This window comes from Antechinus flavipes, chromosome 1 (genome assembly GCF_016432865.1).
Source record: "Antechinus flavipes isolate AdamAnt ecotype Samford, QLD, Australia chromosome 1, AdamAnt_v2, whole genome shotgun sequence".
Classification (NCBI taxonomy): domain Eukaryota; kingdom Metazoa; phylum Chordata; class Mammalia; order Dasyuromorphia; family Dasyuridae; genus Antechinus; species Antechinus flavipes.
In genome coordinates, this window is record NC_067398.1 from 694,819,726 (window position 1) to 694,838,794 (window position 19,069).

The following is a 19,069-nucleotide window of genomic DNA, read 5'->3' on the forward strand; positions in this document are numbered from 1 at the left end:
TTTGATGCTTCCAGCATGGTGTGACCCCAGGAGAGTTATGGTTACTGTTCCTCTGGCCTACACTCTGGTCTTTACTTCCCAACAGCAAGCGCCAGTACTTCTCTTTGCCTTATAACTGTGACCAGGACTCCTGTTCCCTTGTGACTGATCTCCAGTGTTCCTCTCCACCCTGGAACTGTGAGAGTGGACTACCTATGGGCAATAGAGTTGCCAATCAGTGCCAGCTATACCCACTGCCAGCAAAAGGTCCCCTGTAATAACTTTCTGACCAGCTGTCTGATGTCAGGATTGAAAGCTCCCAAACCTGCCATTGCAGGTGAGGGTAGTCTTCCACAGTCATGATATTTCCCTCCTAACCTCCCTGAGTTTTCTTAGGCTGGAAAAACATCTCATCTTGACCTTTGTTGGCTCTGATACTGCAAAATTTGATCAGAGGAATTATTTTAGAGTTGTTTGAAGGGAAATGTTGAGAGTTCTGAGTTATCTCTAACCTGCCATCTTGTATTTTGTTATTTTAATTTCTAATTAAATGGTCATTGCTCAGTCAGCTCCCAACCTCTCTGCTGCATTTGACACTATTGAACAGTCTTACTGGACATTCTTTTTTCTCTGGATTTTCATGACACTATTTTGACTTTCAACTGGATTTACCAATCTTTCTTATTCTTCTGTATTGCCTTGTGGTCCAAATTGTACTGCCATACTGTGACTGTTCCTCAAAGAGCTTTCTTGGGTCCCACTCTTTCTTCTCTGGATTTTCATGACACTACTTTGACGTCCAACTGGCTTTACCAATCTTTCGTATTCTCCTGTACTGCCTTGTGGTCCAAATTGTACTGCCATACTGTGACTGTTCCTGAAAGAGCTTTCTTGGGTCCTACTCTTTTTTCTCTGAATCTTCATGACACTACTTTGACTTCCAACTGGCTTTACCAATCTTTTGTATCCTCCTGTACTGCCTTGTGGTCCAAACTGTACTGCCATACCGTGTCTGTTCCTCAAAGATCTTTATTGGGTCCTACTCTTTCTTCTCTGGATTTTTTGACACTTATTTAACTTCTAACTGGCTTTGCCAATCTTTCTTATTCTCCTGCCTTGTGGTCCAATTATACTGCCCTACTGTGGCTGTTCCTCAAAGATCTTTCCTGGGTCCTATTTCCTTCTCCTGCTGCAATCCTCTCTCAGCAAACTCAACTCCCATGGATTATCACTATCATCTCAATACAGAAGACTTTCAGATCCAGTCCCAGTCTCTCCCTTGAATTCCAGGCCTACATTACCAATTGCCTATTTCAAAATGGGTGATTTGAAGACACCTCAAATACAACTGAAATGAATCCATCAATAAACATTTATTAAGTGCGTATAATGTGCCAGGCACTGTGATAATCACTGGAGACACAAAAAGAGAAAAAAGCTCCTTGAAGACAAAAACCTTCCAATCTAATGGGGGATGTGATTTGTTTGCCAACAAACATATAGAGCAGGCCATGTCTAGGACAGAGAGAAGGCAGAGGAATGAAAAAGGGTTAAGGAAGGCTTCCTGTAGAAGGTAAGACATTAGTTTGGACTTAAAAGAAGCCAGGGAAGTTTCTATTGGAGTGGAGGAGGGAGAGCAGTCCAGGAATAGGGCACAGGCAGAGAGAAGGCTTGGAGCTGGGAGATGGAGTATCTCCCAGGGCAGCGTCATTGGAGCCAAGAGTTGCTTTAGGGAACAAAGGTAGGAGGGGGCTAAGTCATAAATTTCCTGGAGGCAATAAGTAGCCACTGGGAGTTTGCTGAGGGTGTGTGTGTGTGTGTGTGTGTGTGTGTGTGACATGATCACAGAAATCATTATCTTTTCTTTCAAACTGTCTTCTCAATAGCCGATAACAGTGAATAAACATTTATTAAGTACTGTTCTCTGGCAGTCACTGTGCTAAGTGCTGGGGCTACAAATACGAAAAAACAAAGTTCCTGCCCTCAAGGAGTTTACAATCTAATTGGGGAACATAATACCCTACACGAAACTGAAAAGTGAAAAGTAACTAACAATGGGGGAGGGTCAAAGAAGTCCCCAAGTAGAACAACCAGATGGGAAATGAGATGGCTGTACTGAGTTCCTTCCTTACGTGGGAGTTCATGGCTCCACTGTCCGATAAGAGGGGCAAAAGAGTGTTGCCTTCCCCCTTAGACTGTCAGCTCCTTGGGACGGCAGTGACTCTTTCTTTTTTCATATTTGTATTCCCCAGCGGTCAAGCCCCGAGTCAGGAGGACCTGATTTCAAATCCAGCCTCAGCCACTTACTAGCTATATGACATTGGGCAAGTGATAGCCATCCTGCTTGCCTCCGTTTCCTCATCTGTCAGATGAGCTGGAGAAGGCAATGACAAACCACTCCAATATCTTTGTCCAGAAAACCTCACTCATGAAGAGTGAGATGAGCGAACAACCACAATCCCCAGTGGTGGGGATGGGGGAGACTCTCGAGGTTTTCTGCCGAATGTTCCTGTTTCCGTGGAAGACACCAGCATTCTCCCAATCGGCCAGGTTCCTCCGTCTGGTACTATGCTGGACTCCTCGTTCACCTCGACGCTGCCCTTTTTGGCCTCCCGCTTCACCTCCCTGCACCTCTCCACTTACGGAGTCCACACTTTAGTTCATGGCCCTAGCATTCGCCCCCAGACAACTGCAGCAGCCGCTGAAATGGTGTCTCCCATTCGGCTCATTGCCCACATTGCTGCCAAAATAATCTTGCTCGGGTACAGATTTGTCCATTTGACTCGCCTCAACTTCAGTGAAATCCTGCAGTTTCTAGGCTCAAAGATAAAGCCTGTTTAGCTTTCAAAATCCCTCGTCACCTGACCCCAGTGGGTTGTTTCTCGGCCCCTTTGGGCCCTCTCCCTCCAAACCTAGTCCAGGCTCAGATGATTCAGGGAACCCAAGCTTCCTGGAGCCCTCCCAGATTGGGGGGAGGGGGGACTCCACAGGGATGGGGATTAAAACGGACTAACTCCCTTTCTTCTCCAATGGGTTTCTAACTTCACCTACTCCTCCAATTATTGTATTAAGTACCTGCAACTAACCGCTGCCGGGCCCTCCCGCGGAGGCGTGGTCATGTGCTAGCGGTTTTGCTGAAAGGGGGAAGAGCATCTGGGAAGCCGGAGCGTTCTGCCTCGGTTTCCCCGTATTCTCCCGCACTGCTGCAGCTCGCGCGGCTCCCTAGCAGCGGTTCGCAGGTTCCTGCCGCAGTTTGCAGGTGTCCCATGCAAACTCTGCTGTGGCGCCGCCGGGGATCCCTCGCAATAGTGTCCTTCCCATAGACTGAAGCTTTCGTGGGGAGGGGTGTGTGTGTGTGTGTGGGGGGAGTGGGAGGAAGGGTGTGGGGTGCGGTGCGCGCGCGCGAGAGGCACCTGTTTTCCGCCGGAGCTTCTTAATAAGTGGCAGGTGACCCGCAGCACGGGAAAAACAGGTATTCAGGGCCCGGGGCAGAGGACCTGGGTTCCCGGCTCTGTTGGCAGGGTGAACTTGGAGCGAGGCTTCCGCGGATCTATCAAAAGGACCAATGCCCTCGAGTCTGCAGGCAGGTGGCAGACCCGCGGAGAGAGGCGCCCGGGCGGGGGCGGATGGCATCGCGCCGCCCCCCCTCCCCTTCTTCCCATCCCTTCATATCCTCCCCTGCCCTCCCCGTCCTGGGGCCGCGGGCCCTGACAAGCCAATGGGGAGCCGGCGTACAGCGGCGCACATCTGGGCCACTGAGCTGGGCGCCGGGCGGCCAATCCCCGGACCCGGCTGCTCGTTCCTCCTCCTCCTCCTCCTCCTCTTCCTCCTCCCTCCCTGGCGCGGTGAGCCCGGGCTGCAGCCAATCGGCGCCGCCGCCCGCGCCGGCCCGGCCACCCGAGCCCCGGCAGTCAGAAGCCCGGCCGCCGCCGCCGCCGCAGCGGCAGCCCCAGCCCCAGCCCCAGCCCCGAGGCTCCAGGACTCCGGGCAGCCCCGCGAGCCGCGCGCACGAACCCCCGCCGGGTGAGCAGGGGAGGGACGAGCAGCACGCGGGGCGGGTCCGGGGGTGGGGGGCGGCCAGCCCTGGGGGCGTCCCCGTCCTTCCGAGAGGGATGCTCAGATCCCGAGCCGGCGCAGACAAAGGGGAGAGGCCCGAGAGGGCCGAGGCTGGGCTCCCCCGCGGGAGAGGGGACCCTCGGACCCGCCTCCACGTGGGCGTCCCCACCTCGCGCTCGGTCACGGTCATGGTCACGGCCAAGGGGCCGGCAGACTGCAGCTGCCGCGCTCCGCAGCGTCCGGGGTGGGAAGGGAGCGGGGGTGGCAGAGGTGCCCGCCGCCCCAAGTTCTCCAGGCCCCCGGTGACCCGGGTCGGCGCTGGCGGTTCAAGGTCCGTCTCTCCCTGCGTCGGCCTCACCCTCTCCCTTCGGTGCGTGCCCCGGCTTGGCCAGCAGGGGTCCTGGGTCCTGGGCAGCCAGGGACTCTGGCCGGGGGACAGCCCGCCCGCCTACCTTGGGCTCGCATCACTTCCTGAGCTGGAGGGGCGGGCGGGCTGGGACCCAAAACCCACGGGGGCAGCATCCCCGGAACCCACGGGGGCAGCATCCCCCTGCACTGAGCCTTTGTCCCTCCCCACTGGGGTCCTCCCTGCCGTATTGGAGGGCGTCTCTGAAGGGGTCTGCTGGCCCAGACTTCCATCTCTACCGATAGTTTGGCTTCAGAGCCCAGATGCCGCCCTGCCCTGGGGAGAAGGACCTTTTCTGGGAGGCTTTGAGATACCGAGGCAACTTCTTGAGCCAGTCTTGTCAGTGGGTCAGAGGTGGGGATCTGCTCCATCTTCTGCCAGCCCTCCTGGCTCCTTTCCGCTCCCCTGGGCCCTGGAAGCCTTTCCTGCCTCCCCTCCACCTCCTTTTGTCTTAGTCTCAGCAGTGGGGTGTTTTCACAGTTACCCCCAACTTCCTTGCTGTTCTCACCTGTCTCCTGCCCCACCACCTCCTGCTTCTGCCTCTTTCCTAGCCTGAGGCCCCCTTTAAATCAAGAGAGGTGGGCGCTTCAGGTCAGACGCTTAAGCACCTATTGAGGAGAAGGGTAGATGCCCAGCTCCTGCAGCCTCAGTTTCCTCCTTTATATAATGGGTAGAAAAGATCTGGAAAAAAAATGGTGTTTAACCCATTCACCTCCTCCTGGAAATTGAACTTTCCTCTCCTGGCTATTTCTCTTGTTCCCAGGGAGTGCTAGAGGGAAAGCTTGGTAGACAAAAGAGCTCCTCTCCCTGGAGAAGAGATTAGAGTGGGTGGGGATGGAATATCCCTTTTTCCAGAGAACTGTTATTTTGTATAGTCATCACCTTCTATGGGAAGACACTGGATTTCCAGGGTCAGAGTCCTTGTGGAATCATTCTTTTTGCCTAATTTGGGAAGGTAAATTCACTTCCTTAATATTTATCAAGATGATACGTGGGTCCATTGTGGGAGTGGGGTGGGGACAGACATAAAAGTGAATAAGATAGGAGCCTTGCTCATATGAGCTTACCCTAGGAGTCCGTTGTTTTAATACACATTAGAGTGCGGGTTCCAGGGAGAAGGTGATGTGGGGGAGTAGAATGGACTCTGCGCCTTGGAGACAAAGGCCTTGAGTTTGAGCCTTAGTTCCACGACTATCTATAGGTGACCTTGTCACCTAAATACACCAGATCACTTAAATATACTAAGCTCTTTTTCCCCCCTATTCCGATACCTTTAACGGCCCCTGAGAGCCTATGGATAGTTCTGGCACAGATTTTAACCTCCCGTTTCTGTGACTCTTGTCCATGTTTTCCCACAGGTCTGGAGACCTTAGGGTACCAAGATTTAGAGCTGGAAAGGATTTTAGAGACCTCTGGGTTCCCTCATTCCCCCTCCCCCTTTAGAGAGGAGGAAATGTCTTTCTTCACTTCTTCATTCTTGGGGCTCTGCTCTGACTTTCCCTTTTGTCTCTTTTCTTCTCATCTGTAAATTTAGGACAATTAAAATTGTACCTCCCGGGCTTGTTGTGGGGGAAGTGCTTTGTATTGATGTGAGCTGCTGTTTGTGCTGCTGACTTCTCTACCCACACAGCCACCACCCTAGCTAAGGCTCCCAGTACCTTAGCCTCCTAATTGGTCTCTCTGCCTCCAGTCTCTCACTAATCCAACCCAATCTTCATCATCTGACGAGGCGAAGCCATTCTGTGAAGGTCTTTAGCTGCCAAAGGGGAGTCTGTATTTATCCTAGAGGAAATAGGGAACTGGAGTTTCTTGGGCAGAGATGGACAATGGTCAGACATATCAGGCGGTTATATGGTTCTGTTTCCTATCCACTATCCTTATTACTTTAAATCAGGGGTCCTCAAACTATGGCCTGCGGGCCAGATGCGGAGCTGAGGATGTTTATCCCCCTCACCCAGGGCTATGAAGTTTCTTTATTTAAAGGCCCACAAAACAAAGTTTTTGTTTTCACTACTCAGACCAATAGTCTGAGGGACAGAGAACTGGCCCCCTATTTAAAAAGTTTGAGGACCCCTGCAACTAACAGAGCCAAGGTCTCCCACTGCATCCAGAGCCATCTCCAATGCTCCTGATCTGGACCACTGGCCCCACTTGACTCTAGAGGGGAAAGTGAGGCTGGTGACCTTGCACAGCCCTCCCTCTCTTAACTCCAATTCTCTTGCATGTCATGACATCCCCTTCCTGATGTCATGGTCGTCTTCGAGTTGGAGGATAAACAACAATCACAAAGATCCTTGCTAGCATTAATACTAATAATGATAATAATAGTTACCATATAATGGGGAGCAGATGGCACAGTGGATAGAGTAGAGGGCCTGTGTCAGGAAGACTCTGTCTTGAATTCAAATCCGGCCTCAGACAGTAGCTGTGAGACCTTGGGTGAACCACTTCATTTTTGCCTCAGTTTTCTCATCTTGTCAAATGAGCTGGAGAAGGAAACGACAAAGTACTCCAGTATCTCTGCTAAGAAGAACCCAGATGGGGTCATGAAGAGCCAGATGTGACTGAAAAATGACTGAACGAAACAAAAACATTGATATTGTGTTTTACATGTGTTATTTCATTGGGTCCTCACAACAATCTAGTGAACTAGGTACTGTTACTCTCTCCATTTTGTAGATGAGAAAACGGAGGCTGAGAAAAGTTGCATACTTGCCCAGGGTCAAACAGCTAGTATTTATTCTTAACCTCCTCAAATCTCCCCTCCTCCATCTCTTGGAATCCCTAACATCCCTCAAATCTAAGCTTTTGTCACTCCCTGCTTGAGATCCATCCATGCTTCCTTCCATCCAAATTACTCTCTGTACATATTCTCCCCAACAGAATGTAAGCTCCTGAGGACAGGGACTATTTCATATTTCTCTTTGTATCTGTCTCCAGCACCTGATACAGAATAGGGACTTCTTGAATGTATTAAGTAAATAATCTGGTGGAAGGAAAACTGAGAAGATTAGGTGGGATTTGTACTAGATGGCGCAGGGGCTAGAGCATCAGGCTTGGAGTTAGGAAGACCTGAGTTCAAATCTAGCCTCAGACACCTCCTTTTTCTGGACCCATGACACGTCGCTTTACCCTGTTTGCCTCAGTTTCCTTATCTGTAAAATGAACTGGGGAAGGAAATGGCAAACTGCTTCAGCATCTCTGCCGAGAAAATCCTAAATGGGGTCGCCAAGAGTTGGACACAACTGAATGACTGAACAACATTGGATTATATGTTGGGGGGGGAGGGGATGGATGACTGAGAAAAGGCTCATCTCTCCAGTCAGGAGCCCCAGTCTAGATGATAATGATGGTGGTGATGATGGTGATGATGATAGTTGACATATCTCCAGCATTTCTGGCACATATAATATAAATATATAAATTTATCTCTGATCCTCATAGCAGCAATTCGAGGCATGTATTGCCTCTTCCACCCCTACTGAGCAGTAAGATTACTAGGATTGTAAGTGTATGAGAAGCAGCATAATGTGGTAACTAGAAGGTTAATATTGGAGTCTGGAAGACCTGAGTTCAAATCCTGCCTCTGACATCCTCTGACAGTGTGACCTTAGACAAGATTAAAATTTTTCGAACTTCATAGTACTCTTGGCCCTTCTCTAAGATTCTTTAAATCAGAGAGATTTGAATCCAGTTTTCAAAAAACCAATAGAGAGAATAGGATAATAGCCAGGAGGAGAGACCATCTAGTCCGATTCTTCTTTAAACCTATTTTACAGATGAAGATACTAAGGTCCATAGAACTCACATAACTTGTTATAATTATATAGGTGGAGGAACTGGGATTTAATTCTAGACTTCATTTCCACTTTCTTTTTTCTTTTACTATATAAACCAGGGGTCCTCAAACTTTTTAAAAAGGGGCCAGTTCACTGTGCCTCAGACTGTTGGAGGGCCGGACTATCCTAAAAACAAATACTTTGTTTTGTGGGCCTTTAAATAAAGAAACTTCATAGCCCTGGAGGAGGGGGATAATCGTCCTCCGCTGCTGCACCTGGCCCGAGGGCCGGAGTTTGAAGGCCTCTGAAAACCTTAGTAAACCCAGCTTGATCAGTAACCAGGTGGATCATGGTGTAATAGATTTAGAGCTAGAAGGGATTTTTGAAGCCCTTGAGTCCAGCTTCCTTATTTTAAAGATAAGGAAACTGAGGTACAGAGAGATCATGTGATTTGCCCAAGATCTCTCAGCCAAGTCCTTGGTCCTATATTGGGAAGGGAACTTTGAGTCTTTTTTGGGTGATGGGGTGAGAGCTCTCTTATCATGGAAATTCCCGCCACTATTTCAGAAGAACCACTCAGCAAAGCTTATATGGTGGATTGCCTCATTGTAGCTGTATCCCTAGCACGCTCTTGGCCTGTAGCCGATACTTTATTAAAAAATATCGATCTGAAATATCATACTTCCTCCCTTGTTGTCCAAACTCATCGGTTCCTCAGCCTTCTCAAACCCAAAGGTTCCTTATAAAGTTAAAAAAAAAACAAAACAAACCAGACACACCCGTCCCTCCATCATAGGAGCAGCCATACTATTAGCATCTGTTTATAATTGAGTAATAACAAAAGACTGCCAAGAATTCATTTATTTTATCATTGTAATGAGATTTGTGTTTTATAAATCAGAAATAACATTGACACATTTGAAAACTATCTCTCCATATATGTGCAAAGCTGATCATTTATGCTGTCTTTGGAAAGTGATGCTACTTGGTGCACACAGAAACTCAGGGCACCCCGTGAAGTAACTTCCCGGTTCCAGTGCCCAGCTGGGCCGGCTGGGGAGTCACCAAACTCCCGACACTCTTCACCAGTGGATGGGCTCACAAGGGGCAGATGGTTCCTATTTGCCTTTCGGAATGCTTTCTGCGCCAGTGTTTTTCTGGGTGAATGCTATTTCAGGTTTCTCTTTGAGTCAGAGGGCCTCTTATTTATGTTTGTTTTATAAGAGTAGGGTTGTTTTGGGTTTTTTCAAAGTAAATCACTCTCCATCTGGTCTGAATTAGTGCATGTGGATTGGGAGGTTCAATAGGTTTAGTTTCCAGGGAATATGGTTCCAATCCTTGATCTTTAGTACCGTATTTCTTTCTCTCTCTCTCTCTCTCTCTCTCTCTCTCTCTCTGTCTGTCTCTCTCTCTGTCTCTCTGTCTCTCCCTCCCTCCCTTCTTTCCTTCCTTTCTTCCTTCCTTTTTTTCTTCTTCCCTTTCCCTCCATTCCTTTCTCTTTATCCCTTTTTCCTTTCTTGCTTTCTTTTCTTCTCCTTCTCATCCCTCCCCTCTCCTAAACTTTGCTCTCCTCCTCCTCTTCCCCTTTCCGCCAGTTGGATGTTTATAGAGAAATCCTAATCTAGGGAGGATATGTCTGTTTCTCTTGTCCTTTCTGCCGCCTTACTGTAACTGAATGCAAACCAGCTCTGATCTAGCACAGCCTCTATAGAATTAACCAAATGCACAAACAAGAACTCTTCACTTTTCGTTCTGCCTTGATTTCAGGGGGTGGAGAGTACAGTGATTTAGTGAGAGATCCGAGGGCTGGGTTTGCTCAATCCCTCCTCTCCAAGCTGGGGGCTCTTCTGGAACTGGTCACATGTGGGGCATTGGAAAGAATACTGAGTTTGGAATTGAGGGGACCTGAGTCCAAAGCTTGGCTCTATGAGTCTGGACCTCAGTTTCCTCATCTGTTAAATGAGGGAATTGGGTTCTTGGACTCTGAGGCCCCTTTTAACTGTATTTCTAGAATCCTCAGCATAAGTCCATGGTCCCTGGCCTCACCCTTAGCATAAGGAATCATGGATTTAAAATGGAAAGAATTCAAGGATTCTGGAGGAACAGCTAGAAGGACCAGATCTATTTAATAGAGACCGATTCAGTCCGGTTATCATAGAGCTTGGTGAAAGAGGGTGGGTTTGGGGGGAGGTGTAGGCTGAAGGGAAATCACTCCATGTTGACCATCATTGGATGACTGGAATGAATTGATCTCTGTTAAGTAGGCCTGACCATTTCCCCAGGGGACAGCCACAAGTTTCCAGGGACTCGGGCTAGAGATGCTTCCCCTTTTGTAGGACACACAACCTTCTCCGCCAATAGAACAAAGGTAATAATAACTCACGTGTATGTAATAGTTGGGCTTTTAAGGTTTACAGAATACTGTACATGATGGCCAGGTAGCCCAGTGGATAGAGCCGTGATTCCTGCGTCAATAAGACTAAATTCCTATACAGCGTCAAACATTTCCTAGCTGTGTTATCCCAGCAAGGCATTTAACCTTTGTCTTCCTTCATTTCCTCCTTTATAAAATGGAGATCATAAAAATCACCTATATCTCAGGACTATTAACGGGGATTAAGTTAGTTAATATTTGTAAAGCTCTTAGCTCAATGCCTGGCACATTGTAGGCGGTTAATGAATGCTTGTTCTCTTCCCCCTTCCCCTGTCTTTGCTCCTTATAACAGCCCTAAGAAGGTAGGTGTTATTATTATTCCCATTTATAGATGAGGAAACAAGCTGAAAGAGGGAGAAAAGGGATCATTTCCTTTTTTGTATTTGTATTCTCAGGGCCTGTGACAGTGCCCAGAACATAGTAGGTGACTAATAAGTGCTTGTCCATTGATTGACAAAGTAACTTGTTTAGGATCATACCTGTAGGAAGGGTCTGAGGCAGGGTTCAAATTCAGATCCCAGAAGACTTCACTTCCAGGCCCACTGTGCTATCTTGTTGTCTCCAGTCCTTAGACTCCTATCTCTAAAGGTTGAAGGGAATTTTAGAGACTTCAGAAGCCTTTTGGAACAATCCTCTCATTTTGTAGGTGGAGAAACTAAGGCCAGGGACTTCATGGAATCATAAATCTAGGACTGGGAGAGCCTTAGAGGTGTCTGAGTCCAGTCTCCTTTGGAGAAACCAATGGGGAAGAGGACGAGGGTGGGGGGGATAGTTGTAGCACTTGGAAAGGTCCTCAGATGTCATTGAGCCCAATTGGTGAAAAAGCTGGGATTCAGAGATTAAGTGATTTATTCATGGTCACAGAGCTAGCAGAGATCAGACCTGGAATTCGAACCCAGGGGTTGTGCCTGAAAGTTTAGCAGCAGATCCATTGTCCTCTGCTGCTTCTATTCAAGAATTGTGTGGCAGATGGGATTGCCTATTTGATGTCTGGAGGGCAATGGAAGCCAGTCTGATGGTGGGACCCTCCATGAAATCCATACCTTTGCATTGTCGCTTCAGTTCTGCCCATTACTCAGAGAATCCAGTTTTTTGGGGTACGGAGTTGTGGAGTTGTACCTGTTGTGATGAAGGGAAGGTTTCCAAATGACCTTGTTTATTTATTGAAAATCAAGTTTTGGGGGCATCACCAAGGCCTCTGCTCTCCTACCCACTCCCCAAACTGAGTGAGTGACTTCAGGTAACAGCTAGAAAGCATCGAGTGCCTGAGGTGGGATTTGAACTCAGGTCCTCCTGATTCCAGGGCTAGTGCTCTATCCACTATGGCGCCACCTAGCTTCCCCTTCCTGACACAGAGTAAGCACTTCATTAAGTACTTGGTGATTAACCAATCAGAGGATTTAACTTCAAACTCCACTTTTGCCACTAACTGAATCATTTCACCTTTCAGTTTCTGTTCCCTCATCTATAAAAAGAGAAAGTTGGACTGGATAACCCCAAGGGTTTGCTAGACTATAAGCTTGTGGAAGGCAGAGATTGTTTAATTCTTTGTCTTTGTAACTAAAGTGTTTGACAAGCACACAGCAGGGACTTAATACTTGTTTATTTAATTCTTTGTCTTTGTAACCAAGGTGTCTGATGTGTACACAGCAAGGGCTTAATAAATCCTTGCTTAATTCTTTGATTTTGTAATCAGAGTGCCTGATGTGTATATAGTGGAGGGAGTGGGGGGTCTTGATAAATGCTTGTTTGATTCTTTGTCTGATGTGTACACAGCAGGGGTTAATAAATGCTTGTTTTATTCTTTGTCTTTGTAACTAGAGTGCCTGATGTGTACACAGCAGGGGCTTAATAAATGCTTGTTTGATTCTTTGTCTTTGTAACCAGAGTGCCTGATGTGTACACAGCAGGGGTTAATAAATGCTTGTTTTATTCTTTGTCTTTGTAACCAGAGTGCCTGATGTGTACACAGCAGGGGCTTAATAAATGCTTGTTTGATTCTTTGTCTTTGTAAACAGAGTGCCTTATGTGTACACAGCAGGGGCTTAATAAATGCTTGTTGATTGATCGGGAAGAGGTTGGGAAGGCATCAATTAACAAGCATTTATTAATTGATTACCATGTGTCAGGCACTGCATGAGAACAGAGGATGAAACATTCCCTCCTTGTAATGGACTCATAATCCAATGAAATAGATCAAAAGGACAGACATACATAAGTATACATACTATATACATATATATGTACATATGTGTTATATATTATATATAAATACACGTACTTATGTATAATAAAGTGTATATTATATAATGATAAAGTATATAAGTACAATGTATTTCTTTGTGAATGTACATATTTATTGTTGAACAAATACAAAAAACGCCAAGGAATTTTCCCGGAGAAGGCAGCAGAAGGGGGCACCCAAGGGTGGCCGGCCAGGCCAGACCGGAGCAGGGTGCGGCGATCAGGGACTGAATCAGGGACCTTGAGCTGGAAGCACGTGGAGAAGGGCTTGGGGACCCTTAGGAAAAGATGTGGGAAAACCTCCCCTCCCCCTTGAGAAAGGAGAAAGCAATTCTTAAGATTTTGTTGTATCTTTTTTCTGAAAGCTGCAGAACAACTATTTTTGTATGCCCTCTTTTTATCCTGACGTTCTGTAAATAGTAGAGACAGCTAGAAGAAACAGAGCTACCGAGATAAGATAATAAATCCTGGCAGAAGGAAGAAGCAGTGGGGGAGGGCAGAAGGCGGGGAAGCGGGGAGGGATTGGGCCCAGGTAACATGGCCAGGAGTAGGAATGATGGAACATGACAGTCCTCCCCTTGTCAGCTTAGCGCTTCTCCAAAGCCCCGGGAGAGGAGCGTGGTCAAGCTCACTTTACAGATGAGGAAACTGAGGCTTGGAAAGGCAAAGTGATTTTCCAACAGTCACGGTCCTTTAATAAGTATTGGAGAGGAAGATGATGTTAAGATGACAGTCACTATCCCAGGAGCATCGAACTCACATGGCTGTTGATGAGAAGCAAATAAATCGATGACTCTAAAAGGGTTTTGCCAGCTTTAAAGGCCTGTGTAAAATGATTATTATTAATATTCTTGGAGGATCGTTATTGATTTAGAGATCTCAGAGTTCACCAAGACCAATGTCTTAATTACAGATGAAGAAACTGTAGGTTTCAGAGGTTCAGAGAGTTTATCCTGGTTTACTTGCCCAAGATTATACAGGTGGGATTTGTCTCTAGGTCAGGAGGAACTTTTAGGTGGGGCTCACCAGAAATTGCCCTGCTCCCATCCATATTGTTTCTAGGACTCTGGCTTCTGTGCTAGGTAGGAGAAATTGCTCCCCATTCCTCCCCACTTCCCTTTCCCTCTCCCTTCTTCTCCTCCTCTGCCCTTGTCCCTTTCCCTCCCCCTTCTCTCTTTTCCGCTTCCTTCCCTCTTCTCCTTTCCCTTTCCCTCCTCCTTCCCTTTCTCTTCTCCCTTTTCCTTTTCTTCCCCCTTCCCTTTCTCCTTTCCCTTTCTCCCCTTTCCTTTTCCCTTTCTCCTTTGCTCCTTTCTTCTCTTTTCTCCCCTTTCCCTTTCCCTCCTCTTTCCCTTTTTCCCTTCTCATTTCCCTTTCCCTCTTCCTTTTCTTCCTCCCCTTCCTCTTCTTCTCCCCCCCATTTTTCTCCCCTTTCCCCCCCAGCACTTGGGGAGCTTTCTGCCTAAGGATGGCCTGGTTTGGGCAGCTCCAGCCTTGCCATTCCAAACAGCGATATCGAGGGCGGGCTGTGAGTGGGCACAGGCTGCCTGAAGACTCCACCAAGGCGCCTTCCAAGTTGCCAGGCAGTGGGGACGTGCCTGTGGGAGAGGAATTCATTCCTTTCCTCTGTGTGTGGGCACACATCTTGCTCTCAGGAAAGCCCCGGGGCCTCTTTCAGCTGGCGGGAGGGGGCATGGGGATGGATGGGGCAAGGACCAGGGAAAACAAAAGCTGCTCTCCCCCAAGTCCCATCCCTGCAGGCTTTTGGGTTTCCAGCCAGCCCTCTGAGATCGACTTCAGTGTTTCCTCTGTAGGGCTCAGAGCTACATTATGTAATCATCAATGGGGCAATAACTCTTCTAACCTGCAGCTTTCCCCCAGGGCATGGTCAGCTTTTCAGGAAGAGGACCCAGGAGCTTCTTCTCCAGCCTTGATGGGGGAGGGAGAAATGGGTTCATTCTAAAAGTGCCTGCTTTCTGGCTTGCTGGGTGAGCCCTAAATCTGAACGTGGGAAGGTCTGGGTTCAGATTCTGCCTCCAGCACTCTGGCTCTGTGCCAGCCCCTTGTTCATCCTTCATTTTGGAAGAGGATTGATGACATCACAGTGTTGGGATCCAGGTGCAGTGTGTTTGGCTGTGGTTGATCAGACCAAGTCTCTTCCATAGATTGTACATGTTCCTTTTTTTTCTTTTCTGGATGCGGATGGCATTTTCCAACCCCTTCTAGGGGGATCACATATTGTATCTCCGTCACAGTTGATCATCATGCAAAGTTGCTGTTACTGTGTACGGTGTTCTCCTGGTTCTGCTTATTTTACTCAGGAACATCAGTTCCTGTCAGTCTCTCCAGGTCTTTCTGAAATCTTCCTGCTGATCATTTCTTACAGAACAATAATATTCCATAACATTCATATACCCTAACTCATTCAGTCACTCCCCAGCTGATGGGCATCCGCTCAGATTCCAGTTCCTTGCCAGTACAAACAGGGCTACCACAAACATTTTGGCACATATGGCTCCTTTCCCCCTTTTAATGATCTCTTTGGGAGAGTAGTGAGGCTGCTGGATCAAAGAGTATGCATAATTTTACAGCCCTTTGGGCAAAGTTCCAGACTGCTCTCCAGAATGGCTGGGTCAGTTCACAACTCCACCAAAGATGCATTATGGACACAAATATTCCAGTAGAACACAGGGATGTCTCTGGATTTGCACAGTTCACATTTCCTTCATCTGCTGCAATTCTGCTTTGCTTATAAAGCCTGGCACCTTCTTTGATGTGGGCACACCGTGTGGCAAGGTCCTGCCAGTTCCTATGTCTCACAATCAATCTCAGTTCTTTGGGAAGACCTTGATGGTGCCCTTGTCGATCTTTTCCTGAGCTCCACGTGTGAGTTCTTCATAAAGTAGTCTTTTAGGCAAACATACATTAGACATTCAAACAACGGACCTGCCCATTGGAGTTGCATTCTGCCGCAGAGTTAGAAAGCTCCACGCAGTTCAACTTGAGAAAGGACCTCAAAGTCTGGTACCTTATCTTGGAGGATTATAATATAGCGCTAGATAGGAGGCCCCTGGGAGGATAATGAGGCACCCGGAGGCTCATCACCTTATAGACTCTTTTGTGGTTCTAGAGCTAGGAAAGATCTCAGAAGTCTGCTAGTCTGACCCATCCATTTTATAGAGAAGGAACCGAAAATGTGGACTGTTGTCACCCAAGTGGTAACCATCGTAGGTGAGATTTGAACTCGGGACCTTTGATTCCGGAGCTGGTGTTCTTTCTATCTCCTAGGTCTGCAGTAAAGATCCCATGAGTTATGTTCACCAGTCTCAAATATATCATTAAACTATTTTTGTTATTAGCCATTTCACTTATTTTTGAGCTGGCCCCAACTATATACTTTTAACCGTCCTTATCCTACCCTTTAAAAAAAAAAAAAGAGGAAGCTTTGGTCTGAGAGGGCCTCTTAGATTAAGAATGCACGTTTGCTTGTTGGGCAGATGTAAGTGGGTAAGGCAGGAAGTCGTCCCTCCTGGTGGCCTGGAGGTTTGCAGGTGGCCGCTTGTTTTCCTTGGAAAGATGCCGTTGGAAGGAGCCAAGGGAGCCTTGACCGTGGAGCTCATGCGTGGAATGCCTTTTGTCAGTGTCTTTGGGCTTGCGCCTGCAGTGGGAGCTTAACTCGGGAAAAACAAGGTATAATTTGGAGAAGAAAACAGGGGCAAGGGCAGAATAGGTGGAGAGTGCAGCCTCTGCTTATATTGAGACTGGGAGGGATGTAGAGGACCCAGATTTCAATCCTAACTTGGCCTTTAGTTCCTTGGTCAGGCTGGGTGAATCCCTTCACCAAACTCTCAACTACAAAAGAGAATTGGACCACGTGGTCCCTAATGTCTCTTTTAGATCCAGTTCTATCAATTGCCTCATTTTTTTTTTTCAAAAAATATTTTTGAGACTTTTCCTTTTTTGGGGGAGGGAGGCAATTGAGGTTAAGTGACTTGTCCAGGGTCACACGGTAAGTGTCAAGTGTCTGAAGTCACAAGTCTTCCTGACTCGAGGACTGATGTTCTAACTGCTGCACCACCTAGTTGGCCCCAAAGATTTTTTTTTTTTAAACACCAAATTCAGTATCTCTTTACTAACTTCCTCATTTTTTGTTTGTTTGTTTTTTGGCAAGGCGATTGGGTTTAAATGACTTGCCCGGGATCTCATAGGTAGTAATTGTCAAGTACCTGAGGTTGGATTTGAACTCACATCTTCCTGACTCCAGGACCAATGCTTTATTCACTATAGCGCCATGTAGCTGTCCTTTCATTTTTAAAGAAGTATTTTTTTAATGAAGAAAAATCTCTCCACATCCCCTCTTCCTAAATGAAAAAAAGGAGAAAAATAAATCCTTGTAACAAGTACACATGAACAGGTACACAAAGTCCATCATTTCTCTGTTAAGGGACAAGCAGAATACTCCATCAGCAGTCCTCTGGAATCGAGGTTGGCCATTGAGTTGGTCAGAGTTCTTAAATCCTTCATAGGGCAGTCCCTTCATTTTATAGAGAGGGGAAGGAAGTGATCTGTCTAATGTTATACCCTAGTTTGTGGCTGAGGTGGGACTGGGCATGTGCTTTGGACTGAGAATAGATTATTATTATTATTTATTTATTAATATTATATATTATTTAGTTTTCCTTTAATAGTATTTTATTTATTCCAATTACGTGTAAAGATAGTTATCAACATTCACTTTTATAAGATTTTGAGTTCCAATTTTTTTCTCCCTCTCTTTGCTCCCCCCTCCCCAAGACAACAAGCAATCTGATATAGGTTGTCTATGTACAGTTATTTTAAACTTATTTCCATATTAGTCATGTTAATGACCAAAAAAAAGAAAAATCAAAGCAAAAGGGGAAAACCACAAGAAAGAAAAAACAAAAGTTGAAAATTGTGTGCTTCACGGATCAACCCTTTTAGCCTCTCTTCCCCTTTCAGATCTTTGGCAAATGCCAGCCAGGCCAGGGGTTAGCTGCGTTCCCGTTCTGATGCCCACGTATGAGACTGGCCTTGAGAGAAGCAAGTCTAGGATGTCAAGGTCAGTTCAGTCCTAGGGAGAGGCAACTCTGAAGGATTGTCCAGAGGAGGGATATTTACCCAGGCCCCCCTGTTCCTTTCCTTCTTGGTCAAAATTTGTTCACTTAAATTTTCAGGGCCTTTTTGTCTCAAAGGTTCAAGTGTTCTCAATGCTATAGCAGGGGGACCACCGTAGGGGTTAAAGTTGGAGATTTCTGATACCTGATTCCTAATGTCATGATGGCAGAGGGGCATGAAGGAGAGACTCTTAGCAGAGTTTTAGCTTTCAGGCTCTTGCAGGGAGGGACCCCAGAGGTTTTCTTCTTTTATTTTTATTAAAGTATTTTTTTAATTTTCAAAATGTATGCCTAGATAATTATCAACATTCACCTCTGCAAAACTTTTTGTTTCAAAATTTTTTTCTCTCCCTTTCCCCTAACTCCTTCCCTAGATGGCAAGTAATTCGATATAGATTAAACATGTGCAGTTCTTCTAAACATATTTCCACAATTCTCTTGCTGAGAAAACTTGGATCAAAAAAGAAAAAATGAGAAAGAAAACAAAATGCAAGCAAACAACAATAAAAGTGAAAAATCCATGTTGTGATCCACAGTCAGTTCCCACAGTCTCTCTCTGGGAGTAGCCGCTCTCTCTATCACAAGACCATTGGAACTGGCCTGAATCATCTCGTTGAAAAGAGCCACGTCCGTTGGAATTGATCATCGTATAATCCTGTTGTTGCCATGTATGATGATCTCTGGGTTCTGCTCACTTCTCTCAGCATCAGTTCATGTAAGTCTCTCCAGGTCTCTCTGAAATCATCCTGCTGGTCGTTTCTTACAGAACAATAATATCCCATAGCATTCATATCCCATAACTTTTTCAGCCATTCTCCAGTTGATAGGCATCCACTCAGTTTCCAGTTTTTTGCCACTACAGAAAGATTTCTGCACATGTGGGTGCCTTTCCCTCCTTTAAGATTCTTTGGGATACAGATCCAGTAGTGAGACTGCTAGATCAGAAGGTATGCACAGTGTGATATCCCTTTGGGCATAATTCCAAATCGCTCTCCAGAATGGTTGGCTCTGTTCACAACTCCACCAACATTGTATCAGT

The 19,069-nt window shown here is 46.7% G+C and overlaps 1 protein-coding gene across 4 annotated transcripts in view; it reads left to right on the forward strand.

Moving 5' to 3' along the window:
* The first annotated feature begins 3,895 nt into the window (after positions 1-3,895).
* CAMKK2 (calcium/calmodulin dependent protein kinase kinase 2) overlaps positions 3,896-19,069 on the forward strand; it is a 68,751-nt gene continuing 53,577 nt past the window's right edge. For 2 of the 4 annotated variants that reach the window (XM_051972756.1, XM_051972757.1), the window contains exon 1: positions 3,896-4,002. The gene's annotated coding sequence lies outside the window, so the exon portion shown is untranslated. The remainder of the gene's footprint in view (positions 4,003-19,069) is intronic. The other 2 variants (XM_051972752.1, XM_051972755.1) reach the window with 1 other exon arrangement.